Consider the following 22909-nt stretch of genomic DNA (forward strand, 5'->3'; position numbering starts at 1 on the left):
CTTATTTGAAGTGGCTTAATGACCGCACCATGGTTCGTTGCATCATGCGGGCCTCTATGAACGATGAGTTCAATTAGAAGTTTGAAGAGGCTCAACCAGAGAAAATGCTTCCAGTGTTGAGGGATTCTTTTGATACTCCTGATGATGTTGAGTGATACAAGACTAGTTGCATTATTTTTAATGCCGAATGAGGGAGGATGCATCTGTTATTGATCATGTATTGTACATGATCGAGCAGATTGAAAAATTGAGCAAACTTGACTTCCCTTTGTATGAACAGCTGAGGAAGGATGTGATCCTGAACTCTCTACCTAAATCTTACCTGCTGTTTCTCAGTCATTTCAAAATGACAAAGCCTGTAGTCTGAGAGAAGAGTGCCCTATAAGTCAATCGCAAGTGTTGTTATGGGACTTTTCTTTGTAATTTTTCAACTCATGCAATGACATTTATTATTGGATAATAAAATGAGGCATTGATTCATCATTTTAGCTGCATCTTATTGTCTAAGATTATGATCAAACCCAAAGATTAGAGCAATGAGTTTAGGAGATATGAATGGGTCATGCTGGTGAGACCTAAAATCTTAAAATCTTAATCTTAAATATTTCTGATCGTAGGAACATTAAGTTAGAGATCAATATTCTGGATAGACTAGCACATCCTGTGTATGCTTAATGGAGAGGGTGGAAGATCTCACTAGCCACTTGTATGGGACACTAATACAAGGATGTGGGTGCTCATTTGAAAAATGAGTCTATTGAATTGACTCGATGAAAGAGAATATCTTATGGAAGCCTTACTCATATGTCAAAAATGGTTCTCTATGTGGGAGTTATGCAAGTGATCCTTAGATCTGAGATCATCATGGAATCTTATGCATATGAATCCATATTTTTGTTCATACTCAAGTATAGTATTAAGACATGTATGGGGTGTTCTGGATATGATAGAGTGTGTATGAAAGTTATGAGTAGGTCAACATAGAATCGATCACTCCTAGTAAGAAGAGATCGCATCCTATGTATTCTCATTCCTAGATGACTCAGAAAAAATCTTTTAGCCAAAATAGGAAGGAGATTAGAAAGAGTTTCTAATGATTCTTCATTGGAGTCATCATTGATTAATTAAGAATCGATATGAATATATGTTTGAGTTTGACATGGTTCCATACTCATAAACATATTCAGGGTGCAGGGATGATCGAAGGATTGAATTGCACGGTAACTACCACTGAAGGATATATTTGGTATTTCTATTAAATTTTATATCTTCTAGGTAGTCATCATACATTACTAGATGTCAATCTTAACTTGTAGGTCTGATCGAATTAAAGAGTTTAATTCAATCGCCAATTAGAAAGAGTTCTAATTGCTGAAATTGGGTTAGCTTGATTGGACCAAAATTGGTTAGATTAAAGTCTAATCAAATTAGATCAACTTACATCCGAACCTACTGCTGGTTAGTTGTGGAACCCAATGGGTCACACACATATAGAAATTGGCTAAGGATCCTTTTGAAAATAGTTTATTGAAATTTTAGATTCAATCAGGGTTCCAGTAAGCATGCTAGCATGTGTGGCAACCCTAACTCCTTTGGAGACCAATTTGGCATCATACCTTATTGATTTGTTAGCCCAATTTGGTGGGCATTTGGGTTAGGTCAAGCCACCTAGAAGTAGCTAAAAAGAGGCACCATATCTAGTGTACACATGAAATAACAAAGAGTTCAACTTAAGAAGGACTCTTGGCACAAATATGCTGAGCACACACGCTCTTTATTTTTGGCATGGAGAAGGACTAAGAGCCTTCTATTTTGGATCTCTATTTTTTATGACAATGAGATCAGATGATAAACCACTTAGCACACCTTTTAAAGTATGAGAAATTCTTCAGATTGTGCATGAAAAAATTCCTGGAAGCTTGCCATGCACGTGACAGATTTTCTAGACGTGCAAAGGGATGCAAAGACTCCTTCTGTTTAAGGAGTCTTAAGCAACTTTTTTATTGCTCCTTCAATTGATTTTGATGATTACAAAGTATTTGAGAGGGTTACTAATAATTTTAACTTAAAAAAAGATTTATTATATTTCAGAGGCAAAATTATAATTTTATCAAGCTCTAATTCGGAAGCCTCAAGAGCAAGAACAAAAGATTTGTAATCTATTGGAGATAATTTTAATATTTTTGAATATATATTTTGAAAAAAATTATGTTTATATATTTGAGTCGACTCCATGAGTCGACTCATGGCAAAAGAGGTTGAACGGCACGCTAAATTCTTTGCTGGCACACTCTGTGAGTCGATCCCATAAGTCAATTTCTGAGCATGAATCGACCCTATGAGTTGACCTCTGCTGCTGTGTAGGTTAAAATTATAGAATAATTATTTTCTATTCTGTACCACAGAAGTCGACCCCATGAGTCGACTCATGAGCATGAGTCAACCCTATGAGTCGACCCCTGTGATGGAAAAATTCTACAACGGCTAGTTTTCAGCTCATTTTGGCTGCATTTAATGCCCATTCAATGTACTCCAATGGCTCTATTTCAGCCTAGATTACTCTTCACTATTATTTGAAGTTATAAAAGGCACTTAAAGGGAGAATTAATAAGGTTTTGAAAAGATTCTTCAAGTATTCATTTTCAACCCCAAGCAAGAGCCTTCTTGAAGTTAAAGAAGCTTTTATTTCAAGTTCATCAACCCCTCAATAGCTCATTCAAGTCTTTAACCACCTTGAAAAAAATTAGAAAAGCTTGCTTCTCTTTGTGTAAAGTGTATTTAAAGCTTTATTCGCTCATTAAAGGAGCTACATCTGTATTTCTGTGTGATTAACTGCTATACTCTATTTTGAGTTGATATTTTATTTTGGAAGGGTTTCAAAACATGAAAAAATTGATCTGAATCTTGAATCGAATTATATTAGATTGGCTTGTACTCGAAAAATAAGTGTTCTAGCTTGGAATAGCTAGAGTTGGAGGTTCTGACATTGTATTCAGATTGAATACGATTTAGTAGATTTGAATTCTCAAGTAGAAGCTTGGGGAGTGGACGTAGGTGCAAGGTTGGCACTGAACTATTATAAATTTTTTTATTTATGTTGTGCTTACTTGCTCTCCTTTTAAATTTTTTTATCTTCTTGCATTCTTGCATCCAGCTTCTACACCTTACATAAATTTTACTCTCCATATTTATCCTACTTATTGTTATAAAATTCTCATAGTTGTAAATTAACTTTAAATTTTTAGAAACCTAATTCATCCTCCTCTTGGGTTGCATAGCTGGGCAACAAGTGGTATCAGAGCTTGGTGCTCTAGCCTTACTTTGATTTAACCATCAAAGAGCTAAAGATCTATGGCAACTCAAGTTGGTGCTTCACTAGCCGAGGGGTAGTCCACCAACCAACCTTCACTTTTCAATGGGTCAAACTATACCTATTGGAAAGCTCGAATGAAAATCTTTATTCAAGCACTTGACTATGATATGTAGAGTATCATAGTAAATAGACCACACACACCCACTAGAATAATTGATGGTGTGGAATCAACCAAACTCGAAAAAAAATGGATGAGATTGATAAGAAAATGGCTCAACCAAATGCTAAAGCCATGAATATTTTGTATTATGCTCTAGATGCTAATAATTCAATCGTATTTCAACATGCATGTCAGCTAAAAAATATAGGATAGATTAGAAGTAACTCATGAAGGAACTAATCAAGTGAAGGAATCAAAAATTAACATGCTTGTGCATAAATATGAACTTTTTAAAATGGAGCATGATGAATCAATAACTGAAATATTTACTCATTTTACTGATATTATTAATGGTCTAAAAAGTCTTGGTAAGTCTTATTCTAACAGTGATCTCATGAGAAAGATTCTTAGATCTTTACCAAAGACTTAGGAGGCCAAAGTGACCGCAATCCAAGAAGCCAAAGATCTGAATATCCTACCCTTGGAGGAGCTTCTAAGATCGCTGATGACACATGAGCTAAGCATGAAACAACACCAAGAAGAAGATGTCAAAAAGAAGAGGATAATCACCCTCAAATCTACTGCTCAACCTGATGAAGAATCTGATGATATAGAAAATGAAGAGCAGGATGAAGAAATGGCCCTCATTACTAGAAGGTTTAAGAAGTTTTTGAAGAAAAGAAGACAGAATGAGGAAGAGGCCACCTACAAAAGGGAAATATAGCAAAGAGAAGGATAAAGAGTAACTCCTTATTTGTTATGAATGCAAGAAATCGGGATACTTTAAGTCTGAATACCCACAACTGAAGAAGGGTCTCAAGAAGTACAAGAAGAAGGCCATGATAGCTACATGGAGTGGAAGTGATGAGTCAAGTTTCGAAGAAGAAGACTCAAATGAACAAGCCAACTTGTACCTTGTGGCACAATAAAATGGGTAAATACTGAAACTCCTATTGATTTTATCTTTGAAGAACTTCATAAAGCATTTTATGACCTAATTGATGAACTAAAGAAGCTAGGGGTAAAGAACAAAGAATTAAAATCAAAGAATCAATCTTTACTAAAAGAAAATGAGAGTATTTCAAATAAAAAATCAATCCTGTCTCAAAAAAATCTGAACTTAAAAAATGAGATTGCCAAGTTAAAATCAATGGTTGAAAAGTTCACTTTAAGTTCAAATAAACTTCACATGATACTTGACAATCAAAAGGCCATTTATGATAAAGTCGGTCTTGGATATAACCTTTTAAAGAAATAAAAATTTTTGAAAAATATCTTTGTAAACTCATCATACAATAAGTTTTCAAATATAACTTGATTTAAATATGGTAGAATAGGACACAAATCCTATTCATATCTTTCTAACAAATCTAAAAATTTCAATATAAAGAAAATATGGATTCCAAAAGGAACCATTATGACTAACCAAAAATGACCCAAGAAAACTTGGGTACCTAAAGTCAAAACTTGATTCTTGTGTATAGGTGTGTCTTGCATCCCAAGGAGCAAACCGAAGATGGTATCTTGATAGCGGGTGCTCAAGACACATGACTGGTGATGAATCCCAATTCATCATACTTGATAATAAAAATGAGGGATGGTTACCTTTGGAGACAATGGCAAAGGAAAGATCATCGGTATAGGTAACATTGGTATCACTCCCTCCAAGTATATTGAAAATATTTTATTAGTAGATAGTTTAAAACATAATTTATTAAGCATCAGTCAATTTTGTGATAAAGGATACAAAGTTATTTTTGAATCTTCAGTTTGTATTGTAACTAGTCCTATTAATGAAAGCATTAAATTTGTTGGGCATAGACATGGTAATGTTTATATGGTAGATTTGAATGATCTTTTCAAAATAAACATGCAATGCCTAGTAGCCTTGAATGCTAAGATTAATGAGACTAGTTGGCTTTGGCATCATAGGCTTGCACATATTAGCATGCATTCACTCTCAAAACTTATTAAAAAGAATTGGTTATCGGCTTACCCAAATTGAATTTTGAAAAGGATAGAATTTGTGATGCATGCCAAATGGATAAACAAATACGAGTCTCATTCAAATCTAAAAATATTGTTTCAACTTCTAGGCCATTAGAACTATTGCACATGGATTTATTTGGACCCACTAGAACTACTAGTCTAGATGGAAAACAATATGATTTTATGATTATTGATGATTTCTCTCATTTTACATGGGTCTTCTTCTTAGCACATAAGGATGAAACTTTTCATGTTTTCTCAAAATTTTATCGAAAAGTCACAAATGAAAAAGATTTTTCAATTCAAAATATTCGAAGTGATCATGGAACCGAATTTGAAAATCAAGATTTTAAAAAATTTTGTGATGAAAAAGATATTGACCATAATTTTTCAGCACCTAGGACACTCCAACAAAATGGGTAGTAGAAAGAAAAAATAGAACTTTTGAAGAAATGGCCCGTACCATGCTATGTGAAAGTAACCTTCCAAGATATTTTTGGGTGGAAGCAACTAACACGACATGTTACATATTAAACCATGCTTTAATTAGACCAATTTTAAAGAAAACTCCTTATGAGCTTTGGAAAGAAAGAAAACCAAACATTGCATATTTTCATATTTTTGGTTGTCGATGTTTTGTTTTGAATAATGATAAAGAAAGACTAGAAAAATTTGATGCAAAATCTGATGAAGTAATTTTTCTTGGTTACTCCTCTTCTAGCAAAGCTTTTAGAGTTTTCAACAAAAGAACTTTAATAGTAGAGGAGTCAATACATGTTGTTTTTGATGAAACTAACGATCTTCCTTCAAGGAAGAATGAAGATATTGATGATACAGATCCTCTTATAGAAGGGATGAAGGAGATCACTCTAAAAGACTCAACCATTCAAATGATGAAGAACATGAAGACAAACAGGATGAGAAAGGTGAAGAACAACAAGAACAACCTCTAGGTACAAATGATCTACCCAAAGAATGGAGATATGATCACAATCACCCCAAGAAACTAATCATTGGTGATCCTACACATGGTGTAAGAACTTGCTCTTCACTTAGAGATGCATTCAATCATTTTACTTTTGTCACTTATCTTGAACCTAAAATCATAGATGAAGCTGAAAAAGATTATAATTGGATAAATGCAATGCAAGAAGAACTTAATCAATTTGAAAGAAATAATATATGGACTTTAGTTTCAAGATCTAAAAATTATTCAATAATTGGCACAAAATGGGTATATTAGGAATAAATTAGATAAACATGGAAATGTGATAAGAAATAAAGCGAGATTAGTTGCAAAAGATTATAATCAAGAAGAAAAAATTGATTTTGATGAGACCTTTGCACCTGTTGCTAGATTAGAAGCAATTAGACTTCTACTTGCATATGCTTGCTTTATGAATTTTAAGTTATTCCAAATAGATGTCAAAAGTACTTTTCTAAATGGATATATTGCTGAAGGAGTTTATGTAGAGTAACCTCTAAGTTTTGAAAATTATGCTTTTTCTAATCATATTTTTAAATTAAACAAAGCATTATATAGTTTGAAACAAACACCTAGGGCTTGGTATGAAAGGCTAAGCAAATTTCTGCTTAATAATGATTTTTCAAGAGGAAATATAGACACAATCCTTTTCATTAAAAGAAATCAAAATGATATATTAGTTATACAAATATATGTTGATGACATTATTTTTGGGTCTACTAATGAAACTCTTTGTCAAGATTTTGCTAAGCTCATGCAGGGAGAGTTCGAGATGAGCATGATGGGAGAACTTACATTCTTCCTCGGACTCTAAATCAAACAAACAAAGGAAGAAATCTCTATCATCCAAAGCAAGTACACAAGAGAACTACTCAAAAGATTTGGAATGGAGAACTCCAAAGCAATTGGTACACCCATGAGCCCATCATGTAAGCTTGACAAGGATGAAGGAGGTAAAACTATAGACTTAAAATTTTATAGAGACATGATTGGTTCTCTATTATATTTAACTGCTAGTAGATCAGATATTATGTTTAGTGTTTATCTTTGTGCTCGCTTTCAATCAAATCCGAAAGAATCTCACTTGAATACAGTTAAAAAATCCTTAGATATTTAAATGGTATACAAACTCTAGGACTATGATATTCTAAGGACTCATCAATTGACTTGATAGGATATTCAGATGCTGATTTTGCTGGATGTAGATTAGATAGAAAAAGTATTAGTAGAACTTGCTAATTTCTTGGAGTTAACTTAGTCTCTTGGTTTAGCAAGAAGCAAAACTCGGTAGCACTGTTTACGGTCGAGGCGAAAATATTGTAGTCAGAAGTTGTTGTGCTCAGATCTTGTGGATTAAGCAACAACTTGAGGATTTTGACATCAAACTCAATGACACTCCCATAAGATGTGATAACACTAGTGCTATAAATCTAACTAAAAATTCAATTCAGCATTCTAGATCAAAACATATTGAAATTAGACATCATTTCATAAGAGAACATGTCCAAAATAAAGATATAATTCTTGATTATGTTTGTACTGAAAAATAATTGGCCGACATCTTTACCAAGGCCTTAAGTGAAGATAGATTTTATGAAATTAAGAGAGAACTAGGAATCCTTGATCTATCAGCTTAAGTATCTCTCTGATTCCAAAATCTTAATGTTAAAAATTAATTGAACCAAATCTATTGAGCTCAATTCTCATTTTTCTTAAGAGATCAAAAGCTCAAAACTATCATTCACATGATCAATACTTAGATAAACATCCTTCTCTCAGAGTTTCAAATTTTTTCAAAATTGTCCCATCATTCTTTTTAATTTTTTTGTGCCATGAGTTGATCCCCAGGGTCGACCCTAGGATAAACTTGCAATTTTGTCAAAACCCTTCGGGGCTCTCTTCTTATTGAGAATTTTTTCTCGAGCCGACTCAGCCCTTCGTCTTCTTCCTCCCACCGAACCAAAAGCTCTCCATCTCTTCTCCCTCAAACTAAAGATTTCTCTTAAATATCTTCTCCCACTGATTTTCACTCCTTAAATCACCCGTTAAGGAACCAACTTCCTCTCCTCTCCCTTCTTCATTTGGGGCGGTTCGAGCTTGCCCTAGAATCATCTCCTCTTCTCCAAACTGATGATTTAACTCCTCAAATCCTTGCCTTTTTTCTTCCAAAATCCTTTTCTCTCTGCCTCACATTTAGTCTTCTAAGCTCCTTTCAAGTCTCTCTTGACCTAATGGCTCTCAAAATGAAGCTACCGCAAAGAAGAAAATCTGTTCGCGGGTTGGAAGAGAGTGTGCATAGAAAGAGATTAGCAGTCGAGCCCTCTTCTGCTCCAATCCCTGCTCTAGGTCCTACTTCAGCTTCCACTCAGTCCCCAATCAGCCCAAGCAAGGTACCTCTCTCTGATCGGAAAGTGGAACCCGAAAAAAATATTGATTTCAAATTTTTTGAAAAAGAAGGGTTCACTATTGGATCGAAGATTAAGTATCAAGGATAAAAATTTTACTGCTCTTTAAAGGAAAATACTTATGTCGATCTAGTCAGAAAATTTTACTTAAATTTGAACTATAGCAATGGAACAGTAAAATCTACAGTAAAAGGTATTGATGTTATTCTTGATCCAGTACATTTGGGACAGATACTGCATTTGCCTTGTGAAGATTATACCAATATGGAGCTCCCTATTAAAGAAGAAGGAATTAATGTTATCTTAGGGAGAACCTATACTGAAAGTCTAAATAAATTGAAAGCAAAAATTCTTTCTGTTGAGATGAGGTTGTTACATCACTTGTTAACCAAACTGTTTGTCCCTAGGAGTGGTAGACACGACCTTCTATCTGGTAGGGACATTTGCATTATGTACCATGTTATCACCCAAATCTCCCTGAACCTTCCAGCATTGATGTTTGAGGCCATGAGGGAAACCCTGAACAGGTCTAAGGCTCACTTGCCTTTTGGTATGGCACTCACCTTAGTTTTTAGAAGGTTCGAAATCAGTTTTGAGGGGGAGGCAGTTGCTAGACTATCTCATTCCGATACCATCAACCGCCACACACTGCATTGCATGGGTTTTTCTAAGACTGATGGTGGTTGGACAAAGGGTATTGTGGAGAAAGCAGAGGATAGAGCAGAGGAGGGACCATCTTCATCTCTTCATGATCACAGTGCATCCCAGATATTCAGTTCATATCTGATCACGAGGCTGGTCCTTCAGAGTCTGTGAGGAGGCATGCTTCAGTTCCACAGTCAGAGAGCAGGGTACATCCTTCAGAGTTCAGACTAGCAGATGATCAGATTGAGATGATGTCCCAGCATGTTGCCTCCATTCTATCTCAGCAGTTTGCTACTTCAGTCTTTGCTCAGAGATTGATATCCTAGGGTGACTCGGACCAGACTCTGATCCCTCACATTTCTACTATTTTTTAGATGCTTACTGATCAGTCGGTACGCATTGAGCAGCTTGAGGGATGTATTTTGAGATTGACAGGCAGAGTATTAGACTTGCAGGGGCAAGTATTAGCTTTAGCCCATTTCCAGCTGCATGAGGATATCACAGAGGTCTCAGACCTATCTGTAGAGGCGGCTAGACTTCGAGGAGCTTTAGAGAGTGGCTTTAACTTCTTGAGGAGAGAGATCAGGGGCTCCAGTGAGAATGCTTCTACTCAGTTCAGTGCCCTGATACAGTCTGTATCGAGAGCCTTAGATCTTTTGGATACCATCAGACTTTCTCTTATTGCACAGTCCGTAGCTTCTCAGGCTCCAGGATCCTCTCACCCCTCTACTCGTGCTGGTACCTCTATCCGTGGTCGAGGCAGACGTGGTCGAGGTCGTGCTCGTGGACTTGATCCTACATCTCCTCACCCTATCTTTGATTCTTCAGACTCTGATCCCTCTAGCCATGACCTCTATTAGATCTAGATTAGTTAGTCTTTTATGTCTAGGATCTATCTTATGGGCTTTGTATTTATTGGCTAATTAACTCTTGGATAGTTTCTATCCATGACTTTTGTATTTTGAGTTGACTCATGTGTATTGGGACACCTTTTATATTCAGTCACTTTTGAATATATATATATATATATATATTATATATATATATATATATGCTTTGACTTTTAATGAATGTCTATGAATGTGATCAAATTGAATTATTTTAATTATGAGATATGAAAAATAATTATATTAGTGCTGAGAAATACTATGAATTGCAATATCTTCAAGATGAGCAAGTTGATATATCCTTTACATTTGCTATGTTGAGGAAGAGTAGAAAAATAAGCAATCAAAGAAGTGGGCTAAAGAAGTAAAATATGGTATCAAAAAAGGAGAGTAAAGAAAATATGTCCTTTTTATCATCTTTCTTTTCTTTTCTCTATCCTTAAAATCTCTTAAGATCTTAATTGATGCTATCAAAAAGGAAGAATAAAAAAAATTTATCCTTTCAAGATCTCTTAAAAGGAGGAGTAGAAAATCTTAATTGATACTGTCAAAAAGGGAGAGTAGAGAACCAAAATTGAATTTGAGTAATAAGCAATAAAGAAATGAGTAATAAGCAATAAAAAAATTAGTAATAAGCAAATTGTTAAATGTGTCAAAGAACCAAAATCATCTGCTCTTTTTTTATCTAATTTTCAAAGCAAATGAACTTATAAGCAAATTTTAAATTGATCTTCAAACTACTTATGATACATTTCATTCAAATACTTGGCTATGATATGGAAGTGATGCATCTTCATAAATTTGAAATTCATGTTCAATGCTTTATATATGCTTTTGCTCAAGTATTTTGTCATCATCAAAAAGAAAGAGATTGTTGCTCCTTGAATTAATTTTGATGATTACAAAGTATTTGAGGAGGTTACTAATGATTTTGGCTTGAAAAAAGATTTATTGTATTTCAGGAGTAAAATCATAATTTTATCAAGTTCTGATTCGAAAGCCTCAAGAGCAAGAACACAAAATTTGTAATCTATTGGAGGCAATTTTAATATTTTTGAATATATATTTTAAAAAAAATTATATTTATATATTTGAGTCAACCCCATGAGTCGACTCATGGCAAAAGGGACTGAACGGCATGCTGAATTCTTTGACTGGCACACTCTGTGAGTCGACCCATGAGTCGACCCTATGAGTCGATCTCTGCTGCTGTGTAGGCCAAAATTACAGAACAGTCATTTTTGTTCTGTGCCACAGAAGTCGACCCCATGAGTCGACTCATGAGCATGAGTCGACCCTATGAGTCGACCCCTGTGACGGAAAAATTCTGCAACGGCTAGTTTTCAGCTCATTTTGGCTGTATTTAATGTCCATTTAATGTGCTCCAACGGCTCTATTTTAGTGCAAATTACTCTCCACCATTATTTGAAGTTATAAAAGATACTTAAAGGGGGAATTAACAAGCTTTTGAAAAGGTTCTTCAAGCATTCATTTTCAACCCAAAGCAAGAGCCCTCTTGAAGTTAAAGAAGTTTTTATTTCAAGTTCACCAACCCCTCAAGAGCTTATTCAAGTCTTCAACCACCTTGAAGAAAATCAGAAAAGCTTGCTTCTCTTTGTGTAAAGTGTATTTAAAGCTTTATTCGCTCATTAAAGGTGCTACATCTGTATTTTTGTGTGATTAACTGCTATACTCTATTTTGAGTTGATATTTTATTTTGGAAGAGTTCTAAAACATGAAAAAGTTGATCCGAACTTTGAATCAGATTATATTAGATTGGCTTGTATCTGAAAAATAAGTTTCTAGCTTGGAATAGCTAGAGTCAAAGGTTTCGATGTTGTATTCGGGTTGAATACGGTTTAGTGGATTTGAATTCCTAAGTAGGAGCTTGGGGAGTGGACGTAGGTGCAAGGTTGGCACTGAACCACTATAAATCTTCTTATTTGTGTTGTGCTTACTTACTCTCCTTTTAAATTTTTTTATCTTCTTGCATTCTTGTATCCAGCTTCTACACCTTGCATAAATTTCACTCTCCACATTTATCCTGCTTATTGTTATAAAATCCTCATAGTTGTAAATTAACTTTAAATTTTTAGAAACCCAATTCACCCCCCCTTGGGTTGCATAGCTGGGCAACATTTTTTATATGATAATTTTTGTGATAAGGATCAATTTTAAGTGTTGATCATATGATAAAAATTTAAAAAATTATCAGATTAAGGAAGGTTGCTTTTAATGCCCTTTTCTAGGCGTGCATGCATGCGACAGCGAGAAGGTACTCATGCATCTCCTCGGTGAAGAGTCCTTCTCATATATAAACACTTATTAAATGAGATGTCATTTGCTGATGGCCTTCTTATTTGGATAAAATGTTACATGAAAATTTTTGATGCTGATCTGAAGTCAGAAGAGATGTGAAAAGCATCTCATTCTGGGCATGTGCATGTGAGAGGGTTGAAATTGACGTATCACACCCTGAAGAGTCCTTCTGTTTAAAGACTCTCAGATAAGTGATACGAGGACTTGATATACTTTCCAGATGAGGCATGCCTTCTCTATTGGTGCCCCATCTGGTAGTATAAATAGGGGACAGTAGATAGGGTGATCATTCAATTCTTACATCCCCTATCCACTCCCTCTCCCCTCTCTTACAACTCTAGGGCTTAGGACAAAGGCTTGTTCTTTTAAGACAAGCCTAATCCTAATAGCTCTAAGGGTTTAAGAGGTCTAAAAAAAGGTGGTCAAGTCTAGTGGGTGGTTCAGAAAGGTTCAAACTCAGGTCTGGAGGAACATCTGATCGATTGGTGGCTGGTCGAGTTCTAGGGGCTAGAACTTTTGAAGCAAGGTGAAGGAGCACTGTCCTTGGTTCAATTTCTATGTGGATCACTGTTGGAGGGCGTACATTTGGACATCTTATAAAATTAGGATTAGCACTACAGGTATTCTTCTTATCCTAATTTATATTTATTATACTTTGATTTATATAATCAAGGGTTTCTGAGCATTAGGATTTTCGATGCGTCGGATGTTTTTAATAAAAATTTTAAATATCTAATCCTTCCACTGCACCACTGAAATCTAACAGTAGTATCAGAGCCTACCTTGATGTATATAATCAAAAGTTAAATTATTATTTTGATTATGATCAAGCATGGATTTTTGGTTTGATTCAAGTCGGGTCAAGGGTGGAACCCGATTGAACATCCAAACCCTAGCATGTCTTAAAGATATGTTTTTTGTTAAATGCATGATGTATGTATAGAATCTTTTTTAGTAGCTTAATACTCTAATTGGGGTTTACACCAGACCATCCGGTCATAAGAGCAAGTAGGGTTTAAAAATCCTCTCTTCCTATTCCATAGGGTACTCTTATGACGTGTAGGGGTGCCACTGTGATGTCCCAAGAAGAAGAACCATGAAAAGAGTATTTTATATTCATGCATGTTATTAGAATTTTATGCATATATGATATGCTTGAGATGCTTAATTATAATCATGTTATATGATTATGTTTTCATATCTTAGAGATATGATTAGTGCTATGATTAGTTGTTATGATTTTTAAGATACAACTATATTAGTGCATCATTATGATTGATTGATTTAGGATGTGCTTGAGACCATTAAAGTCCTCATAAAAATCATATTAAGTCATAGTATTGTGAACCGATAGCTGACCTATTTTTTTGAATCGATTAATCAATTGGTGTCTAAGGAGTATTTCAAGTGCGGTAGTTATTTAATTGGTTCTGTTGCTGGCTTCACCAATTTTATTAGTATCTAAGAAAAGCAACGGAGAGATCCCCACCTATCTTAGTACTTTCTTGGCCAATTAGATTAGTTCGAATCTTGAATGAAGGTAGCTCTATGTTTAGAACACTACATATGCCTTACTTCATGCCTAGTCAATATCCTGTCAAAAATCATAGTAGGTTTGTGATAAGTGGTATATTTTTATATTTATTGAAGATATTTTTGGTAATTTATGGTACTAACATCTTCTTAAAAATTTAATTTTATGAATAAATTTAATTTTTTTATAAAAATAAATAATTTTAAAAAAATAAAATTAGAACATATTTATGAAAGATAGATGTTAATTTAATTGAGCAATTTAAGCACCAAAATGATGAGAAATTTTTAAGAAATTTAACGCATATTTTTTTCTATTTTTTAGATAAAAAATTGAAGCAAAAATCGAGCCAAAATATCTTAAAAAATAAAAAATATTACTTTCAGTGTACGGTGGACCGGTCGCTCGATCCACAGAGGCAGGGTGCAGTCCCCAAGAAACTTCACGCGGTCCACAGGCGTGGCTCATAGTGAGAGAAGGATTTTGAATGTGATTCAATGGTTGAAATTCATCCCAACCCAGATCCAACGGTCAGCATCCATTACTGGTTTATAAGAGGGAATTTTGCATGATATAACGGCCCAAAGCGATCCATCAAGCAATCGGACGGCTGATGACGTTCCTGACTTTGAATAGGAGATCTTTTACACGATCCGACGGTCAGAACTTCATTAGAACTTAGATCCAATGGTTGACATTCGATCCGACTTTGATTTGGATTAAAATGAGAATTTTTGGGCAGATCTGGGTGGTCCGAAGCTGATCCGACGGCCAGAAATATTCTTAGGAGATTAAAATGAGTTTTAAGGGTTTTAGGACTCCTTTTCCTATCAAAAAATTATGAAAAATTTATCTATAAATAGAAGGTCCGAGAATAAGCTTTGGGAGTAAAAAATTGAGTAAAAAGTATAAAAAAAATAAAAAAAAAAATAGATAGATTTAGAGATCCAAAAAAAAAAGAAGAGAAGCCAGTTCGCTCTACGGAGTACGACGGAAGATGGAGAGGTCATCAACCATCTTCCCGATGAGGCTGGACTGATCAACTTCAGATCCTTGTTATAGTTTTATTTTTTTTATTTTATTATTCTTTTTAAATTCTTTGTACTTGAATTTCAATTTCAATCAATGCAAAATTTATTTTCTTGCACTTTAAATTCTTGTCTTTTATTTTTCGCAAGTAGATGCTAGGATCTAGTTAGTAGATCTTAATATTTGATTTATTTTATATTTTTTAAATTCTTATTATTTATTTTTATTGTAAGTAGATGCTAGGATCTAGTTAGTAGATCTTAGTACCCAACTTATTTTTCATACTTTTAATTTTTATTTTTTGACTTAAATTACTTTCTTCAAAATTTTATTTTTTTTGTAAATCAAAGATTTCAAATCAAAATCCTGCCTTCTCTATGGATTCAACCTGACTCACTACTTTCTAAATATTTTTAATTTTTATTGAAGTCAGAATTTGATTGATAATCATGGTGTCCTAACGACAGCATCTTGACCCTATCAATTTTTGACGTCATTGTCGGAGAAGGCACTAATTTTAATATTTAATTTTTTTAATTCTTTTGTAAATATAGCTTACTAATTTTTTTAATTATTATCATTATTATTATTTTTACTGAAAAAAAATTTAAAAAAGAGATAGAAAGCTTTCAATTTTGCTTGGTGAGATCAATCCTAACCCTAACCCTAACTATTTTTTTAGTATTAATTATTGTTTTTTAAATTAACCTAAAATTCACCCATATAAACTTAATAAAAATTGTATGACAAGAGTAAAAACTTAATTGTTAGAAGCATTCATCATCTTAGAATTTCTTTTGGTGATTGCTGGAGACAAAGTAAGCTTTCAAGTTTGATTAATTTCATGTATTTAATTTAGTTGCATAGAACCCCTTGTTTGAAATTGATTGTGCATATTCATCTCAAATCAATTTAAGGGCAACACCCATAACAAGATAAGGTGGAGATTTCATCACCCTTCCTTAACCCAAAAATAACCAACCAGCATCCCGCATTAACCTAAACCTAACTAAAATCAAGTAGACGTTGACCCCTAGGATCAATTGAGTTCAGTTTGAGTATTGTGGTCAAGTCAAGTACAAAGTAAGTTTGGACTCACCCCTAAAATTAGTGTCTAAGGCTAGAGATTACAAAGGCTCTGCCTAAGTGGACTCGTGGTTATTTAATTGATGTTTAAGACAAGCAATGGGGGGATCCCTATGACCCCGCCTCTTACCTAGCTAGTTAAAGGAAGTAAGAACAAACCCAATTTGTATTTAGGCTAAGCCACTCTATATCAAACTGTTAGGTCTAAGAAACCCGTAGGTGTCTAGATTTAATTATCTGCTCACTTGATTATAATTAACACTCAACCACAACTAATTCTTCTCACCTTTTGTCTTTAGGTCTAGGGCTTTCTTAAGGATCTCATCTTTAGAACTTCTCTCTTTCTTTCTCTTCTCTTTTTCTTTCTTCCTCTTCTTAAAAAATAAAATTTAAAAAAAAATTGAACCATACATATTAGGGTTTGCACTGGTACATGCACGGTATAATTTTTTCTGACCTAGTTGAATCTGATCCTGAAATTGAACGACTGATCCATGCTAAACATGATAATCAAATGGTTAGAAATTCTAAGAACCACCTAGGCAAATGAAGGAATATTTTATTTCTTCCACTTATAATCCATCGATGTTCCCATCATTCTATGGGATCAAATATTTTGACTCTAGTCCTGAGGTCGATTTGAACCGGCTAGCCCAAAAATTAGATAAAGTCGACTTTCTTATAGATAAATGCCTAGCTCTAGATCAACAATCTCTTGTACAATACACACCACCTCCCAATTATCAGGAGATTTGTTCTATCAGTGCTAGCCCAACCCATCATATTAGCGAATGTTCTACGGTTGCACAGTTTTTACCTTTCATCCAAGAACAAGTTCAAGCTGCTCAAGGTTACTCTAATCCTGTCAATAACCCATTCTTAAATGCATAAAACCAAAATTAGAGGAACCATCCTAATTTTTCTTGGAGACTCCAACAGACTCAAGCTTAGACCTAAATTTTTTCTGTGCAGAACTTTCAGAATGGGCTCCAATACCAAAATTATGCCTATAATAGTGGTCAGTCTAGTCAGCCTATTTAGCCATCCTATTACAATCAGCCATTATACCCACCTCCTCAATAGACCAATCTAGCCGATGATAGATTTAGCCAACTTCAACAAATGATCATGACCCAATAGCAATCCCTCGCTAAGCTAGAAGTACAAATAGATCAATTAACTGAATCTACCATGAGAAGAGAACTAGGTCAATTGCCAAACGAACCAATACCGAATTTTAACAATGACCCACCCATCCACCAATCACCTGGACTTAGTCATCAATCCAATGTCCCACCTAAGAATTCCCAATTTGAAAGTGACAATGCAATTTCTGAGCTTAAAAGTGATAGGATTCTTAAAGACCCATACCAAGACCAGGTAAGTAAGGTTAGTACTGATGCTAGCCAAAATATAAATTTGAAAGAAGAGGTTAGTACTGAAGCTAACCCAATAGAAAAACTTGAGCTTAGTACTGATGCTGATCTAAGTGAAGAAAAAAAGAGAGTGGATGAGTTACCCAAGATATATCCATCAAGAGTCCTATTTTCTTCAACCTTAGAAGTCAGTTCTTCTTCTTTAGAATCACCATCCCCTTCAGAACTGAAATCATCCTCAGTCACACTTGAGAATACATATTTAGAATCAAATGACATCTTTCCAATATCTATTACATTGAACTTAACTCCTAAACTAAAAACTCAATTCATAAGCATTATAAAAGAATAAATAGGAGAAATTCTCAACAAACAAGGGTCTATGAATGGGTTTGTGAACTATCTTTCTAAAATTAAAAATGAAGATGTGAACTACTTTTTGAAGATTGATAAAAAAATATTAAAATTTATTATAGATCATCTTTCTGAGATTGACAATCCAAAATTATTGAAATTTATCAATCCAATATTTGACACGAGATAGGTGAGAGAATCAGTATGGTCTGGCTGAAGACGGTAAATCTAGCACTTTCTAGGAGGCAACCCAGTTTTTAATTTTTAGTTTTGTGCTTTTTACTATCTTTTGTATTTTGTTTAGGTCAATCGAGTCTTGCTTAGTGTCTTTTATGGGGATCTGAAGACAATATTGGCTAAATTGGGGGGAGAACTAATTTTAAAAAGATTTCTGAATCAGGTGACATCTCTTCTTTTCTTTCTCTTTGTATGCACTTTTTATTTTTCCTAATCTATTGAGGACAATGTCGATTAAGTTGGAGGGGAGGATAATAAAAATTTTTAAATTTCTAAAGTTCTTAAATAAGTTAGTATTTAGTATTTAAGTACCTGATTATACTTAAAAATTAAGTTAAACCAAGTATTTTTAAAAAAAAAATTGATGTATAGACTAGAGAGTTTGTGAAATATTGAGGGATCAAGCATTAAGAAAACTCAATAAAGAGTTAAGTTTAGAACTTAAACAGTTTTTTTTGAGTATTTTTAAATTTTTTTACCAGTATCAAAGAAAAGTTAACTTTTTATGGGCTTGTGTAAAGTAACTATATGTTTCTTCATATATTAAAAAATTTTTTTTCAAGTACTTCATGCTGAGTAATTGGATCTCTTTACCTAAGCAAGCATTGAGTTTCACGTCAAAAGGTATGAGGGGCAAAGAAGCTTTGTTGTAAAGCTAGTTTTAACTCGTAAGCTGTTTGATCCGAGCAAGTAGGTCCGAGGGGTATTCTATACCTAGTGCCCTAAAACCATCTGGTTTGGGAGTCATTGATTGAAAACTCACTACATGGATCAAATAGAAACCTTAAGGGGTTAAGACATTAAATAGTGGTAATACTCTAATGACATACTTCACTCATGCTCTATTGAATATCAATGATCTTTTGAAAATTATTTGATAAAATTCAAAACTTTAAGTTAAACGATACTTGATTCTAAATTCTTTCTTTACTTGAGGATGAGCAAAGTTCAAGTTAGAAGGTGTGATAAGTGGTATATTTTTATATTTATTAAAAATATTTTTGATAATTTATGGTACTAACATCTTTTTAAAAATCTAATTTTATGAATAAATTAATTTTTTTTATAAAAATAAATAATTTTAAAAAAATAAAAATAAAATATATTTATGAAAAATAGATGTTAATTTAATTGAGCAATTTAAGCATCAAAATGATAAAAAAATTTTGAAAAATTTAATGTATATATTTTTTTATTTTTTAGATAAAAAATTAGAGCAAAAATCGAGCCAAAATATCCTAAAAAATAAAAAATATTACCTTTGGTGCATGGTGGACCGGTCGCTCGGTCCACAGAGCCAGGGCACGGTCCACAAGAAACTTCACGCGGTCCATAGGTGTGGCTCACAGTAAGAAAAAGATTATGGGCACAATCCAACAGCTGAAATTCATCCCGATCGAGGTCCAACAGTCAGCATCCATTACTGGTTTATAAGAGGGATTTTTGTGCAATCTAATGGCTTAGAAGTGATCCATCAAGCGATCAGACGATTGAGGACATTCTCGACTTTGAATAGAAGATCTTTTGTACGATCCGATGGCCAGAACTTTATCAGAACCCAGATCCAACGGCTGACATTCGATCCGACTTTGATTTGAATTAAAATGAGGACTTTTTGGGTAGATCTGGGTGGTCTGAAGCTGATCCGACGACCAAGAATATTCATAGGAGATTAAAATGATTTCTAAGGATTTTAGGACTCCTTTTTCTATCAAAAAATTATGAAAATTTATCTATAAATAAGAGATCCGAGAATAAGCTTGGGGAGTAAAAAATTGAGTAAAAAGTATAAAAAAAATTAAATAGATTTAGAGACCTAAGGAAAAGAAGGAGAGAAGCCAGTTCACTCTACGGAGTACGACAGAAGATGGAGAGATCATCAACCATCTTCCTGATGAGGCTGGACTGATCAACTTTAGATCCTTGTTACAATTTTATTTTTTTTATTTTATTATTATTTTTTAAATTCTTTATACTTGAATTTCAATTTCAATCAATGCAAAATTTATTTTCTTACACTTTAAATTCTTGTCTTTTATTTTTTGCAAGTAGATGCTAGGATCTAGTTAGTAGATCTTAGTATCTGATTTATTTTATATTTTTTAAATTTTTATTATTTATTTTTATTGCAAGTAGATGCTAGGATCTAGTTAGTAGATCTTAGTATCCGATTTATTTTTCACACTTTTAATTTTTATTTTTTGACTTAAATTATTTTCTCTAAAATTTTATTTTTTTTACAAAATCAAAGATTTCAAATCAAAATCCTGTCTTTTCTGTGGATTCGATCTGACTCACTACTTTCTACATATTTTTAATTTTTATTGAAATCAGAATTTGATTGATAATCATGGTGTCCTAACGACAGCATCTTGACCCTATCAGTTTGTTGTGATATCCATAAAGCTTGCTATGAAGATTGATGAGGATTTATCTTGATGCATATTAGATGCTTTACGGTATATTTTGGATATGTTACTTTGTTGTGGTATCCACAAGGATAGTATTTTTTAGATATGACTGTATAAAAATGAAGGGTCTGAATTAACTAAAAAAATACTATAGTTTATTGTGATATCCATAAGGCTATGAGTATTTTTAGAGATAAGGATTTTGTTGAGAATTGCATGAGTTGCAATTGGATAGATTTTTCTATCTTTGAACTTATTGAGGTTTGTTGTGATATCCACAAGGCTTCAATGAGGGATTAGGATCTCAATTTCATTAAGAAATCAGATTAAGATTTCTCATTTACCATAGGAGAGGGCTATAGTATCCGATAAAATAGTGGGAGACATAACTAGTTTAAAAGTTTTCATCTAGTTATGCATATCAAACATGAGTGATCTGCTTATACTATTATTTTTTATTTATGCAGATTTAAGTCTGCATTATGACTTCTTTATTTTCACTGCATAATATTATAGATAAAAATATGTTAACCGATCCCAACTATGTGGATGGATTGAGGAACTTGCAAGTTAGGTTTATATCGGAGAAGAACTCTGATGTTCTAAAAATTTTTGACTTTGGATTGGTCAGTTATAATGAGAAGGCAAAAGATGTCCATAAGGATATTATCTGTTCATTTTGTGGCAAATTTGGACATTGAGAGTATAATTGCAAGAATAATCTTGCAAGTTTGAAGCAGAGTGAAAGTGTAGCACCAAAAAGTGTGTATATGATATAGATCTATTTTTCAGTGAGTGGCTCAGACTCTGATACTTGGGTATTAGATACCACCTATGGATCATATATTTATAATTTATTACAGTGAAGATAGAATATCAAAGGTCTGAATAGATGTGACCTCATGCTCTATGGCACAAGTGGAGAGTCCATTAGTGCAGAGGTTGTGAGAACCTGCATGCTTAATTTGCCTTCGGATAAAACTTTAGAATTGAAAGACTATTATTACATACCAAAGGTCATTAAAAATATTATGTCTATACTTTTGGTATTAAAATAAAGTTATGAAATATGGCTAATGGAAAATGGATGCTCTATTTTCTTTTCTAATAAATTTTATGGCAGTGGTTATATTGATAACAATCTTTTAATTCTTGCACTCAATAAAAATATTTTTCATATTGAGAGAAATATAAAAAGAAAGAGAAAAGATGTGAATATCACATATTTCTGGCATTGCCACCTTGGTAATATTAGTGAGTCAAAGATAAACAAGTTATACAAAGAAGAATTTTTTAACCCGTATGATTATGAATCATTGAAAACTTGTGAATCTTGTCTCATGGATAAGATGATCAAGACTCCATTTTCTGGATATGGAAAGAGGATGAATGAGTTGTTAGCCCTAGTACATACAGATGTATGTGGATCAATGACAACTCGGGCCAGAGAAGAATACTCCTATTTTATTACCTTTACAGATGATTTAACAAGGTTCGGATATGTGTATCTTATGAAACATAAATTCGAAGCCTTTGATAAGTTCAAGGAGTATTAAAATATGGTCGAGAAACAAACTGAAAAAAATATCAAGGTTCTTCAATCTGATCGAGAAGGAGAATACTTATCCAATAAATTTTTTGATCATCTTAAAAGTAAAGATATTCTTTCTGAATGGATCCCTCCTTATACACCTCAGCTAAATGGTATAGCAGAAAGGAGGAATCGCACTTTGATGGATATGGTGTAGTCCATGATGTGCTTCACTGATCTCCCAATATCTTTCTGGAGATATACCCTAGAAACTGTCGCATACATATTAAACAGAGTGCCTTCAAAGTCTGTTGTAAACATACTATATGAGATATGGAAGTGAAGGAAGCCTAATCTTAAACATCTTAAGATTTGAAGCTATCCTTCTTATGTCAAAAATATTTTTAGACATAAGCTTAGTGCTAGATCAGACAAGTGTAGAATTAATGGATACTATTTCTACCATCCTACTAAATAAAAGGTATTTGTTAGTAGGCATGCCATTTTTTTGGAAAATAAATTCATCCAAGAAGGAGGTAGTGGGAGAAATATTGAACTTATGCAAGTTCATGATCTGCAAACTGATCCAGAAATACCAGTGGTTGAACCTCTAGAAGATCTTTAATTAAAAGTATCTAAGGATGAGGT

This window comes from Elaeis guineensis, chromosome 7, assembly GCF_000442705.2.
Source record: "Elaeis guineensis isolate ETL-2024a chromosome 7, EG11, whole genome shotgun sequence".
NCBI classification, from domain to species: domain Eukaryota; kingdom Viridiplantae; phylum Streptophyta; class Magnoliopsida; order Arecales; family Arecaceae; genus Elaeis; species Elaeis guineensis.